General features: G+C 43.1%; 1 protein-coding gene across 5 annotated transcripts in view; it reads left to right on the top strand.

Moving 5' to 3' along the window:
- MAMLD1 (mastermind like domain containing 1) overlaps window positions 1-13,274 on the top strand; it is a 249,530-nt gene that overhangs the window by 199,432 nt on the left and 36,824 nt on the right. The gene's annotated exons all lie outside the window — the stretch shown is intronic.

The following is a 13,274-nucleotide window of genomic DNA, read 5'->3' as shown; positions in this document are numbered from 1 at the left end:
GTGAGCACAGACAAGGGCAAGGTTTGCTTCTTTAAATTTGTATCAGGAGTGAAGGGACAATTGTGAGCAGATGCACTGGAGAGGGAGGAAAAGCATTATTAGAAGCTGTATTATTTTGCTTACTGTAAATAGTTTTTGTTCAGCATGGAAAGACAGCAGCTCTTCCTGGAGTTGTTTGCTTTTCTTGTGTGACTGCTTGATGGTTCAGCTTGTTAATGGACCAGGTTTCTATTAAAAGTGCTTAGTTGTTTGACTGCCGTGTGCTTCAGAAGCCAGGAGCTCACTATGTGCTGGTGAAGGCTGCCACTGTTTACTTATATGGAGATATACATGTTTTTAAGAGGTATTAGAAATTACTCCTGGTTCTTGGATTGCTCTTAGAGTTAGGCACAAATCATTATAAAATATTGGAAATGTACTTGAGGTTAATTCTCCTGCCTTCCTATTCAATCCATGAGCTTCTGCGTATTTTAAGGGGAAAATAAGTTTGGCCTCTTTCAGAAAACCCAAAACTAATGTGGGTCAGTGAGAGATCCAGACCATGGCAATGTGAGAGCCATCTAGAAATCCCATAAGACCTTCATTTTGGCACCCTGAAATGGGCAGTCCTGGAGAGCCCGTGGTTTTCAGAGCTGCTGTGCAAGAGCTGCCCAAGGTGCCCTCCTATCCTGGCCCCATCCCGAGAGGCATCCCAACACCCTGAACCCTGGGAGTGGGGGCACTTAGTGACAAGCAGAATCTCATCTTGCACAGGTGCTTGGTGAGGAAACCTGGTGACCCAGCTTCTGGCCAGCTCGCTGTTTTTCCCAGGAATGCCATTTTCTTGGCAGAGGTGAGGAGTGGGGCCTGGTGCTTTGCCGTGGACGCAGCTTCTCCCAGGAGCCAGGCGAGCTCCTTGCCCAGTGCATTTCCATGTCCCACACTAGAAACGCTGTGTTGTAAATGAGCAAAGTTTGTTTTCAGGGAGTTGCTCATATTGACACTTCTGACTTACTGTCTGTCTTGTTACAGAGCAGATTTGTCTCACAGAAACCAGGAAATGCTGTGTAAGGCAACACACAGGGCGCAGCTGGAGCAGAAACTTCCGTAAATCAACAGTCTGCCCCAATGTCACCCCATTTCTCCCATGTGTTATTTTTGGTGTCTTGTTGTATACAAAGAAAAAGTACTTCAAATTCAAGCAGAAGGAGTTTGTTTTGTATTGGAAGACTGATAAATTGTGGTGCAATTTTTCCTTTAAAGATACACTTGACATTTATCTGTCTCTGTTCATATATAATGAATGGGGAAACAAAGGAGGGAAATTGTATTTCAACTTTAGGTGCTCAAGAGGAAAAAAGAGGTAGTTTTACTAGGGAAAGACATGCTGTATCTAATTACAATTCCTTACTCTTTAGGCTGTCATTTATGCCAGGATAAAGTAAATATAAAATGCTGCCAGGTTAGAACAGTGCTATTTTAAATACATTGTCCAAACAATTGTGCAAAGAAACAAGGTGAAGGACTAATTCTGTGCTGGTTTTCTGATTAGATTTTGAAACAGAAGCAAAGTGAAGATGACTGTAAAAGGGAGAACTATAACAGCTGAAACCTCCTAACAAATGTGCTTAATCATAGTACACCTCTCTTGTTCATCAGCACCTCTGATATCTGTATGGAGCCCAAATAACATCAGTTCTTTAACAGTTTTTACATCAGTATCAGAAGGACTATAAAATAGGTTGAGGTTTTTTAATTTTTGTTGATATTACCAAATTCATGCAGTTAAAAATGCACAGTACATTTTAGATTTGAGTATAAATAGGTATAAAACAGGATGTCAGCCTTTTTCATTAAAAAAAAAATAATGTATTTGACAATGTGTTTGGCTTTCTATTTGGTGTTGGCTCCAGATCTGACTCAAATGTTTGTATAAGAAAGGCTGCACTAAAAAGTGCAAGGTCAGGTTTTGGAGTGCTCAAACATGCCATGGAGGGAGGAGGAAGAATTGCTGCCATACATAAGGTTGGCGTTTCCTGCCCATTTCCTACATCATGTCTGGTAAATGTAGTGACTGAAGCACAGGAAACCAGGTACAATTTCTTTGCAGTCTCTTCAATTCAGTAGGAAGTAAGTTAGTTTTGAAGAACTGGAGATGTCTTGCCCCACAGGGGTGGGAGAGGTGCACAAGGCTGGGTGTGTGCTGTGGTGAGGAACCAGTGGTGCTGGTGGGCACTAGGAGGGACACTGCTGAAAATTCACTTCAGCAGAGAAGTGGGCCCTTTATAGGAACTTGGGAATGGGAGGCTGGTGAAATGCATATTGATGGTCATGATGGATGCAGGAAATGCTGGGGGCCTGGCAGAGCTTTGAATAGGTACAGATGAAGGTGAGGGGTTGCAGCCATGGTAAGCACTTGGAAGTTCTCAAGTTAGCACATTTGAATAAGTTTAATTTCCTTCTACAGAGCAGTACCTGACAGCCTCTGTGCCAAATGGTTACCACTTTGTAGTGGCTCACCTATTCCATCTCCATTGTGTTTGCAGTCAGTCAGCGCTTCTCAGCTGGGGTTCAGCTACTTCCACCTGAGAGACTGTCATTTCTTATAGAGGACAGTCATTTTACTGTGCCTAAGATGTCCTTAAGGGGACTTTCTCTCAGTACAATTCCAGTTCAGATTGCCGAGACTACTGAGCACAGCACATGCAATGTCCTGTGAGGTCCCAGCATGTCCCAGCCAGGTGTGTTCATTAACACAATGCCCACTCATGCTAATTAGTCCCAGAGCTAGCTCAGTGTGGCCTTGGTTTCTGGATCTCTGAGCCTCTGGGAAGGATATGGTCTGAAGTGATGAAGTAATCTCAAACATCTCTGTTGAAATTAAGTGAACCTCCCCTCTCTGGATTAGGATTAAGCCTGGTGCCCCTCCAATTCCTTGAGTATCCTGAAACTTGAAGGTGGGCACAATACAGTGTTTAGTGACAGATGAGAACACTTCCAGGAAATCCAAACTTTAGTTCCCAGTTTGCAAGGTCCTTGCAGCTCCCCAGGAACACTCCATGGTGCCATCTGGACAGTTGCTTCCTGATGGCTGCAGCAGTTACAGCCTCACCACCCCGTGCAAGGATAGCTGAAAGGGGAAGTTCCTCCCTTTCTTTCCGAGAAAAAATGAAGGGCTACCTGCCCTCCAGCTGTGTGGTTTGGGAGAATTCCCAGTTGTCCTTTCACAGTTTGGTGAATGGTTGTGTGTGCTGGCTGCCAGCCAGCCAAGCCAGCCCCTCTCCCCAGCGTGGACAGGGCATCGCTGTGCCTGTGTCTGCTGGTGGCTCAAGCCCTTTCTGGAGGAAAGGCAGAATTCTCAGTAAGTCACAGGATTCAGTGGCAGCTGTGATAGATTGATGTTGAAAAAGAGTTTTGCCTTCACTTTCAGACACTGTCCCTGACCTTGAAAACTTTTAGGGGAAGTAGTGTAATTCTTGTGGGTAAACTGAAATGTCATATCTAAAAGGCAGCAACAGGTTTGTCATCCTAAACTAGGTACACACAATTTAAGTGTTCTGACCTTTCAAGAATGTGTTTGTTCAACTCCAGACATCGTGTCTGTATTAGAAAATAGAAGGGTAATTAAGTGTTGATGTTCAAAAGCATACAGTGAGTTTTCCTGTAATATCACTGTTTCTTATTAAAGGCCAAGTCTTGCAACCCACATTTCTCAGCTAAGGAGCCGTTACTAGGATAAAGACTATAACCCAGGATGTCAGCCTTGCTCTCTGGGTGGAGGGAAAGCCTCTACTCATTTGAAAATTTGTCTTTTAAGAAGGGGCTCAGAAAACAATCAAAGTACCTGCAGAGTTTTTTTGGTTTTCTCTTTAACCTGGTGCTCATGTTGTGTAATGTGAACACTTCAGACAAAAAACTGTGATACTTTAAATTGAACTTGTGCTATGCTTAAAAGGAAAAAATAACTCTAACCAGAACAACAACAAAAAAAAGCACATGTATATTGTAGACATGGTGAATTGCAGCCATAGTGCACAGTCCATGTTGCTGCCTGGCCACTGCCTCTGCATTTTTGCTTGCTGTGCTGCAGAGCCAAGGGACACCCTCCTAGCCCTGGTGGTGTTGCCTCAGTTCTCACCTCCCAGACAGACAGCCACACCTGTGGTGGGGTAGGGCAAGCAAATGAACACTCTTTGAAAGTTCATTAGCATTTAAAGAGTTCTAATAAGAGAATGTTTGATCACATGTAGAATTGGGAGAGAAGATAAGTGAAATGGGGAAATGAGGAGACTATTTGTAAAGCACTCACAAGGTCTAGGGTTTTCTGAGAGTTTTGAGGTTAGCTTGTCTCCTTGAAATTAAATTGCAGCAAGTGTCTAGGCTCATCTGCAAGGCTTAGCTAAGACACTTAAGGAAAAAAATAGTTCCTTTACATAATTCCCTTCCTCTCACCATTAACAGGATATATAGAATTCCATCAGTACTTCCTCTGTAAATCAAGATATTGGAGGCTATTGTCTCCATGTGCAGCTCCAGCTCAGTGTGCAAAGCATTTCATATTCAAAGCTTCAAAGGTCAATGATCTGATTAATACTGCCATTCCCCCGATGAGTCTTTTCTCTCTTTGTGGTGTCCCTGTAGTTTTGAAATGCCTTATGCAGATGACTCTAAAAGCATTTCCTATGCACTCAGAGTTGACCCAGCTGCTGCAGCTGCTTGTTGATGCTGCACCCATTGCAAAAGTTCCTAAAGAGAAGGAGGAGCTCCTCCTGAAGGAGGGAGCTCCAGCCGTCCAGGAGGCTTCTGTGAGATAGTCCCACTACAACCAGCAGTAAGTTTCAAGCTCTTTCCCCCACTGCAGTTCATTTCCCTAGGGTTTTACAGAGACCAGAACCATGTGAAGTATTCCCAAGTGGAGCAGCAAGCTTTATCCTGTGTATTCCAAACTACCTCCTCTGTTATGACAGATAACTGCAGTCTGGCTACAAATCCCTGTATCAGGGATTGGTAACCCTCCAGGATGGTACTTGGCACTCAAGAGCTAACACATGTTTTTGTTACATGAGCATGAGTCTAATAAAATGGCTCACTGGTTTAATATGCCCCTTTGTAAAAACAAAGCGCAGTTGGATTTAGAAATTGTGATGATTTGGCAAGTTCAATTATTAACTTCTCTTGCAGGGTTAAGCTTTGACCAGAAGTTTGCCATGAACCCATGGGCACATCCTGCTAGGAAACAACATGCAGAAATCCTTTGCTGTCCTACTTGATTTATCTGCACAGTGCAAACTCAGAGTGTAGAGCTGTATTTTCCCCCGAGGAAGTCACAGCAAGCTCCATCACCACTCCAGAGGAGAATGTGCTGAGGTTTTATTGTTCTTGTTCTTGGAAACATTTCTGCTGTGCTCAAGACAATGCATCTTAGGAAACTGTAGCAGGTCCTGAACTGGTCTGTTTTATACTCTGCTTTCACCATGTTTTGGGAGAAAAGTTGGAATGTGGTGAAGAGCCTGAGCTATGTTAGCTATGCAATGTCCTGTGGGATTGTTTGTGAACACAGCAGCTAAAGATAGGAGTGCACCACAGAGATGCTAAAAATACTGTCCAACTCTACAGTGGTTGTTTAGCATTTGGAGCTCTATCATTGGCCTTGCACAGACAAAGAGAAGATGCAGTTTTGAAATTTGAATATGCAAATGAAATCCTGATCTTGCAAATTTGCAATCATATGCTCAAATCTGAAAAGGCCACTTGTACTCCTGAAGTTAAGCATTGGCACGATTAAGAGTTTAATCAGTCAAATACAGTGTCATCAGAAGTTAGTGTGATTGCAGTGGAGAGACTTTGCTTCAAAAAACAGCCAAAAAAAATCACGTTGTGTGATTGAGATCAGATCTTTACATTCCACATGTTGATACTTGGAATTGTGTTGTCTTATAAATCATCTCTTATTAACGCAGTAGGTTGCAAACAGTTTCTTCTTTACATTTATATGCATGATTTAGTAAACAGTATTTTAATATGAGTAAGAACACATGCTATGCTTCATGGCTTTCAACTGTGTGACCTTTCAAGGCAGAACAAAAGCTTAGAAATTAGAGTTTACATAAAACTGAGAAGTGTAGAAAGCTTAAAAGGCTGTGTAATTCACTTCTACAGCAAGAACACCATTTTCTCTAACATTGTTTGCATAAGTCAGCATTTATGTTGTCAATTTGCAGTGATGAATGTGTGATTAACATTGCTTCTAGGACAGAGGAGAACTGGTATCTATGGCAAGTCAAGAGGTTCTCTGGTTAAAACCCAAGTAACTTTGGCATTGCATATTCTGGCAGAGAGAATTTCTCCAACTCCTGTGTATTTTTAATTCACTCCTTTAGTTAGGATGAAGGAGCAAAGAGTGAAATGTCATCCCTGATGAAGTAAATGTCTCAAAATATTCATAGAATAATTTAGGTTGAGAAAGACCTAAGCTCATTGAGTCCAACTGATTTTTTGAGGCCAAGATTTCAGCAGCTTTACACAGAAAAAAGGCTTCAGGACTGGAATCTGTGTTTGGTTTAGAGTTCATAGGACCACTGACATGCAGGATCCCTTTAAAGGTCCCTGGGTAAGTTCAAGAGCCATGTTCAAAGAGCAGGTTCTACAGGAGCAAGAGCTCTATGCTGAGCTGGTCATCTCCCTGCTGCAGGAGGAAAGGTGTGTACAAACAGCATTTTTCCAATTAATCATTTTCATATTCCAGCTGATGCATGCTGAGCATAGCAGAGGTGCTGGGTTGGTAAAGATGAAAGTGGTGGGATAACATGAAGTAGTCAAAAACAAATTAAATATTCATTCTTCATGCCTTACAAAAGAATTCTGCTTCTGGCTGTTATACAGACTTCTCTCTACACCCACTTTCTGTGGGACTAGATTGATTATCTTTTTTCTCTAAGTGAGGCTTGGTGTTTTGGATCTGTATTAATCAATATCCTGTTTATTGTTTCATTTTCTGAAAGACAGAGAACATCAAAGGAGCAGGAGAGGAGCTGTTCAGGATGTTTCTTTCCTTGCCCACTTGTTCCGTCCTTCTTAAGAGTTGTTCTCCAGTTTTTGGTACCACTTATGAGAAACCTCAAACTGAATTTTTAAATATTTAGTCCTGCCCAAGCCTAATAGATCATTTTCCAGTGCAGGCAGTCAGCAGAAGGGCACTGGGCTGGCAGACGTAAGGCTGCTGGTCTCAGTGTTCAAGGCAGCCACACACAGGAGGCTGGAGCTGTTATTCTTTGGAGGAGTGAGTAGGAGTACTTCAGCTGTTGGAATAAAAATGCCATTTTTCCAGACTGAAATCCCATTGTTTTGTACTGTTCTGTGAATTTGAGAGCTTTTTGTCTCTTGGTTTGACCTAATTGGAGGCTCTGCCTCCAGGCTATTAATTCCCCAACTATACCTTTTGACAGAAAGGCAACTGTAATTTGGCAAAACCACAGGACTAAGTATTTTGAGATATTAAAAATATAATACAATATGTAGCAGAAAAGAAGTGTCAGACTGGGTTTTATCTAGTTAGCTAGTAAATGGAAAACCAACCTCATAATTTAGGAACACGTACATCCTGTTTCTTCTGCTTGTGGTCATTACATAACTGTGCCAGTGTTAGGGGCTGAAAAAGAAGAGAGAAAAGTATCTTACAAGTCCTGGGAGACCCAAGTAGCAAAAACATCACTTTTTGCTCAGTGGAGAGGATCTACAATTCTCCAGCCTAGACATTGCTGTGAGAAATTAATGTAGTCTACAAAATTACTGCAAAGTGTTCCATAGGACTTTGAAATTAATGGACTATAAAAAAGATATAAAACAATACTGCTGGTATTAAAACTGAGCTAAGATGAGGTAATACTGATGGAAAGGCATTGAGTCTAAGACTGATCTTGATTTACAGCCAGATATGAAAGAAGTGCTCCTGTACAGCTTAAACCAAGAGGCAAAGAACTTGTTCTGTCTTCAGATGTCTAGTTAATAACACTTGTCATTAAATGGAACGTGGAAGTTACAGCCAAACAATGTGCCTGACGTGGTTGCTGTAAGCCTTAGATGACTAATTACAAGGCATCTGTACAGAGATCTCCTGCTAGCAGCACAGCACAGGAGCAGGCAGTAGTCCTGTTCTTCCAGATCCATTTGTCAATGGCAGTTTTTCTCCTGGAAAAATTTCCATTTTAACAGTGACATTAATACTGGAAGCAGATGAATTGCTAAGGAAAGACAAGATGGGAAGGCTCTGAATGTTTGTTTTGATAGGGCAGATCTCTGTTGGTGCCTACAAAATGAGTCTGGTAATTCTGTCTGACCTGAAAGGTATCAAAGCTGCTGATTGTTTTTCTTTTTTTCATTTCTTTATAGCGAATGGTACTTGGCCTCTTGCATGCATCTTGCTTGTGTATGATGGCAAAATAGGTCTATTCTTAGCTCCATCTTTTTTCTCCTTGGAACTCATCCTACATTGATACCTTTATTCAGATGTTAGTGATGTTTCCTGTGATTTTTCACAGGGGTAACTGGAAAAATCTTGTTCACAAACTTGCTGCTCTGTAGGCTGTAAGTTGTTCCATTTGAAAGCAAGACATAGATCACACATCTTTCTATCATTATAAGTGTAACTGCATTCACACAAATCGGTGAACGGGAAAACCATATTTGTACTATTTTCTTCCCCTTAATTTTTTGTTAAAATCTAGAAAAAATGAATGCTAATACCTTAGGCTCATGGTAGTCCAGGTTGAATTTCCTGTTAATTTCCACGTGTAGTCATGATGTGTGATGTTTGGGATTTCTGTGCTCACCAGCTAAAGGGCGAGGTTCTGTGTTTTGTGGTCTCTGACAATGCACACTCAGGGGGTGTGTGAGCACAGCCCCTGGTTCCTGCAGCTTTGCACTCACAACAGGAGTGTGAGATTTATTAAGGGAAAGCACACACCTTGTTCTTTTCTTTCTCTTTTAACACAGCATGTGGTCCCTGATTTACTGAGGGAATAACTGGGGAAGATCTCAATGAGTGGTGTAAGAAATGGGGCAGAGGATCAGCACACACTCCCATCAAGTCAACTGATGCTCCTGTGCTGAGGAGAGATCAAAGTCTCCACATGTAGCAGAGTGTTTAGGAGGTGAATTACATGTGCACACCTAAGTAGCAACTTCCAGTACCTGTTGTTACTATATTTGTTTTAATGATTGGAGTTGGGAGAAGCTGTAGTGTCAGGTAAAAATAATCCACATAATGCATACAAGCTGGCTAATAACCAACATCCTTTCATGGTTAAAGTGACTGCTTACATCCCCAGTTCCTCTTCCTACATCCTCCTCTTCCAGTTGCCTATATCTATGAGCATGATGAATAGAAGGAAATCCACCCTGTGAATTTTCCCTATTCATAATCCTTTCTCTACCACCACACCTCATTACAAACAGATCTGCCCCCTTTGCAGCCTACAGGTACCCAACAAACCCCAAAGTGGACTTTGCTCTGTTACTCCTTTACCTGAAGAATTGGGGAATTGCAATTTCTAAGCACATTGGTGCATGCCTCTGGTATCTTGGAGCTGCATTGTGATATCTTTCCTGACACTGTAAAATGAAAACTTAACATCCATCCGTGCTCAAACTGCTTGAAATCAGAAGGGTCAAACAGCCCAAAGCAGTAGGAATAATGTGATTTTAGCCTATTTTTAATCTTAGTCTGAAAAAAGTGAGTGGTAGTTTTAATTGCTTGGTCCTCCTTGAGTTCTCCTTGTAGCCTGAGATATGACTTTGATAAAATGCAGTTTATGTTTCTTGTAGCCAGGTACTGCTTTGGCTGCTCACTGGTCAGCAGGAGGCAATTTTTCTTGGATTCAGGTATATAATGTGAGTGTCTTTTTACCAAACTGCAGCCAGCATGCACAAACGGAAACCTACAGATGTGCTAAATGCACTTACTGCAGTGCCAGGTCCTGCTGTACTGGAGTGGGATTGTTGCCCAGGAGTGTTTGGGATTTGCTGTTCATGCGCAAGCCAGCCTGCTACCCAACACAGAGGGTCTGCAAGTAACTGCTGCTATTTAAAAGGTAATATTACATATCAGATCCACTTTCCAGCCTTTAAACACACAGGCACATTCTCACTTCTTTTTCACCAACTGTCCCTAAATATTAGCAGGACAGTAAAATCTGTCTAGAGTGTGGATAAATGAGCAATAGAGAGCACAGAACTTTCCAAACTGTGAATTCAAGGCACAAGAGAAAAAAAATTAAGTTCTTGTTTTATATGGAAAATTGCCAGTTCCATTTTCTCATTGCATGACTGTTTTTGTCAGAACAGATAGAAACATTTTGGGCTGATGGGCAGATAGGTCTCGCTGAAGCTTGTTGAAGCCACAGAGGCTGAAGTCTTGATCACTGAATGCTGCAAACAGTTTGCCTCTGGCAAATACATACTTCTAGTTTTGGCAGTATCTATGTTTGAAAGAGACAGAGACTGATGGATTCTCTGGTCAGCTCAGTTAAGCAAACCTTAGACTCAGGTTTTATACTTTGCAGAGGGAACAGTTTTCAGTATGCCTTGAGAAAATACTGGGGGGAAAAATACTTCTGTTTATCTCAGGCTTCTGCCTTGCTCAGTCCTTCCACCAAAAATTAAACGTGCTCTATCTGTCAAAATAATTCAGATATGCCAGATCTTAGCAGCGTGTCAGTGACCTGGATTCCCCAGGTGTCTTGCTCTGAAAGGCTTTGTGCAAAGCTGCCACCACATTAGCAAATCCCAGGATCTGTGGTGAGACTGATGTCTTCCCCACCTGCCCCATCTCCTTTTACAATTTCTTTTCCTCAATGAAACAAACAGAAAAACCAAGACATGGAATTTCCCAAGGTTATAAGGGTCTTGAGACTCTTAGTGAAAGAAGGTTACGTGGCTGCCATTCTGGATAGCCCAGTCATGGATCCATGAACGCCAGTTTATTAAATCAGGAGAGTGTCCAGCCATGCTGCTGGGCACAGGGGCAGCTGCCAAGGGAGGGTGTGGATGGCAGCATCCCACTGGGCTCAGTGCTCCCTCGAAGAGGCTGCGTAGGTGTGGGAATCACTGCTGTAGGTTGGATCTGTCCGTGGCCGTGCGTGGGGTGGGATGGTGCCGATCAATAATCAGCACCCTGTGGTTGTTGTAAATCAAGGCTTGACTCTGACAGGCAGCAGGCACAGCAAGAGGCACTGAAATACCTTGCCTAATGTTTTTTCTCTCTCATTTCTGCAGTTATGTTGGCCTAAATAGAAACACCTGGTTAGAGGTGGCTTGTTTCTAGTGGAGGAGTCTCCAGTCTCTTGTGAGGCTGGAGAAACAAGGCTTTCCAGTGTAGGATGCAGGTGCTCCTTCCCAGATTCCCACTTGCAGGTGAAGGAAGGCATGAGTTCCAGGTAGAGAATTAACAGGGGCTGTCAGGAGGGCCATGGGGCAGTCTGGCTCATGGGGACAGCTGGAATAGCAGCTGAGGACAATTGACATGTTACAAGAGAAGAAAGGCTGTGAGTGCTGGCAAAGCAGGGAGCAAGTCCAAAGATGCCCATGTGTGGTTGGTTATTAAAATCCAATGGAACCATCACAGTGTGTATTTATTAACAATTTGATCATTCTGCTTCGGTTTTTGCCTCTTCCTGCCTTCCTCTGTCCCTTCATTGAGTAACAGTAAGTTCCTCAAGGCCAGCACCACCTCCTAAGTTTGGAAGGTGCCTGATGCCCAAGGTCACCCTCACAGCAGCCCCAGAAGTGAGAGGAGGTCACAGCCAAGGACTGGCTTCTCCTGCCAAGACTGCCTTTCTCTCCTTGCACAAGAAAAGCCCGTGGAGCACTCTGCCCACTTGGAGGGAATCAGTTTGGTGCAGGGAGGGAGCGTGTGACAAATTAGCTGTTTGTAACCACAGCTGTGCAGCTTCTGTGGACAGAGCAGCATAAACAGTTATTATTTATTCTGGTTGTGCTGCCATGTCGAGCCAGCAGCATTGCTCCTGCATGACTCGGGTCTTTCCCAGAAAGACAGCCTGCTGGTTTGGAGAGGACAGCAGTGCTGGGATCACTGCTAAAAGCAGACCTGAGATAATGGAGAACTCATAATCGGATATGCCCTGAGTCGGAGAGCTGCCTTTGTTTCCCAGGTATTCCCAAACAGAAGTTAGGCTGTGCATGCCAGTGCATTTTAATGCATTTTGACAATGTCACAAGAGCCCCTTTGTTGCTTGTCTGCTTCGTCCTTGCTTGCACATCTGAATGAAGCTTTCCCATACTGAGCCATAGGCAGCCTCCAGCCAGCTTAGGAGAGTGTATGTGTGTGTGTGTGTGATGCATTTCTAAAATATTTCCATTCACTTCTCAGGTATACAATTTAAAACAGAGCTGCCCAATATACTAATCAGCAGAGAAGGGGGAAGAACATGCTTTGGTGTTCTTCTCAGTTCTGTTCATGTTGTCAAATTGTGGAAAAAAAAGAGGAGGAGAAAGAGTTGGAATAAATTGGGCTCTTCCTGGGGAATCTGGAACCAGATGAAGGAATGTTCTGCAACAAACAGCTTCTTGAATTAGTAAGGCCAGGACCTTCTGATCCTGAAAGTTGTAGTGCCTTGTTGGTGCTCTCCTGCCACCACTGTGGTTGGTGTGTCTGAGCCAGGCAGGATCCCAGCAACATGAAATTGTGTTCCTGTCCCCTGCACTGGTCACGGCTGCCACAGCAGCATGTGCATGGAGAGCAGGCACTGGGAGCTGGGGCTCCTCACAGCCAGCACCAGCCCAGAGAGTGTGTTTGTGGGAGAAACAACCACTGAGGTGTCAGTGGGGAACACTGAAAACAACCTCTCAGCCAGAGCAAGGAGGGATTTCTGTTTATAATGGAAACTTCATACTTAAGTGCCTGGTGACTATCATCTATTTTTTACATTGGTGATGTGCTTGAAGCAGAAGGATGATGGCACCCAAGTGCCCCTTTTAACCAGAATTATTCTGTGATTTTTTTAGTTGCTTTAAGGAGTGCATCTTCCTCTCTCAATTTTGGGGCTGTAGTCAAATCCATCTTAAGCAAAAGCAATGTTACTAAATTCTGTGGAGTTATACCTGCCTGCACTGGGAGAAATTGGTCTTCTGGATTTTATGGTGCTTGTGCGATACCCACCTGGGAAACAGGAATCTTGCTTTTCAAGAGAACATGACACCCAGCGCATTTCACTGCCTCTCTTACAGCAAATCTTCTCAGGAGGGCTAAGCAACAGCATCCTATTTAAAAATCCTGTCCC

This window comes from Lonchura striata, chromosome 4A (assembly GCF_050655825.1).
Source record: "Lonchura striata isolate lonStrDom1 chromosome 4A, ASM5065582v1, whole genome shotgun sequence".
NCBI classification, from domain to species: domain Eukaryota; kingdom Metazoa; phylum Chordata; class Aves; order Passeriformes; family Estrildidae; genus Lonchura; species Lonchura striata.
Note: the sequence above shows the minus strand (reverse complement) of the source record. Positions and strands in the feature narration are given on the sequence as shown.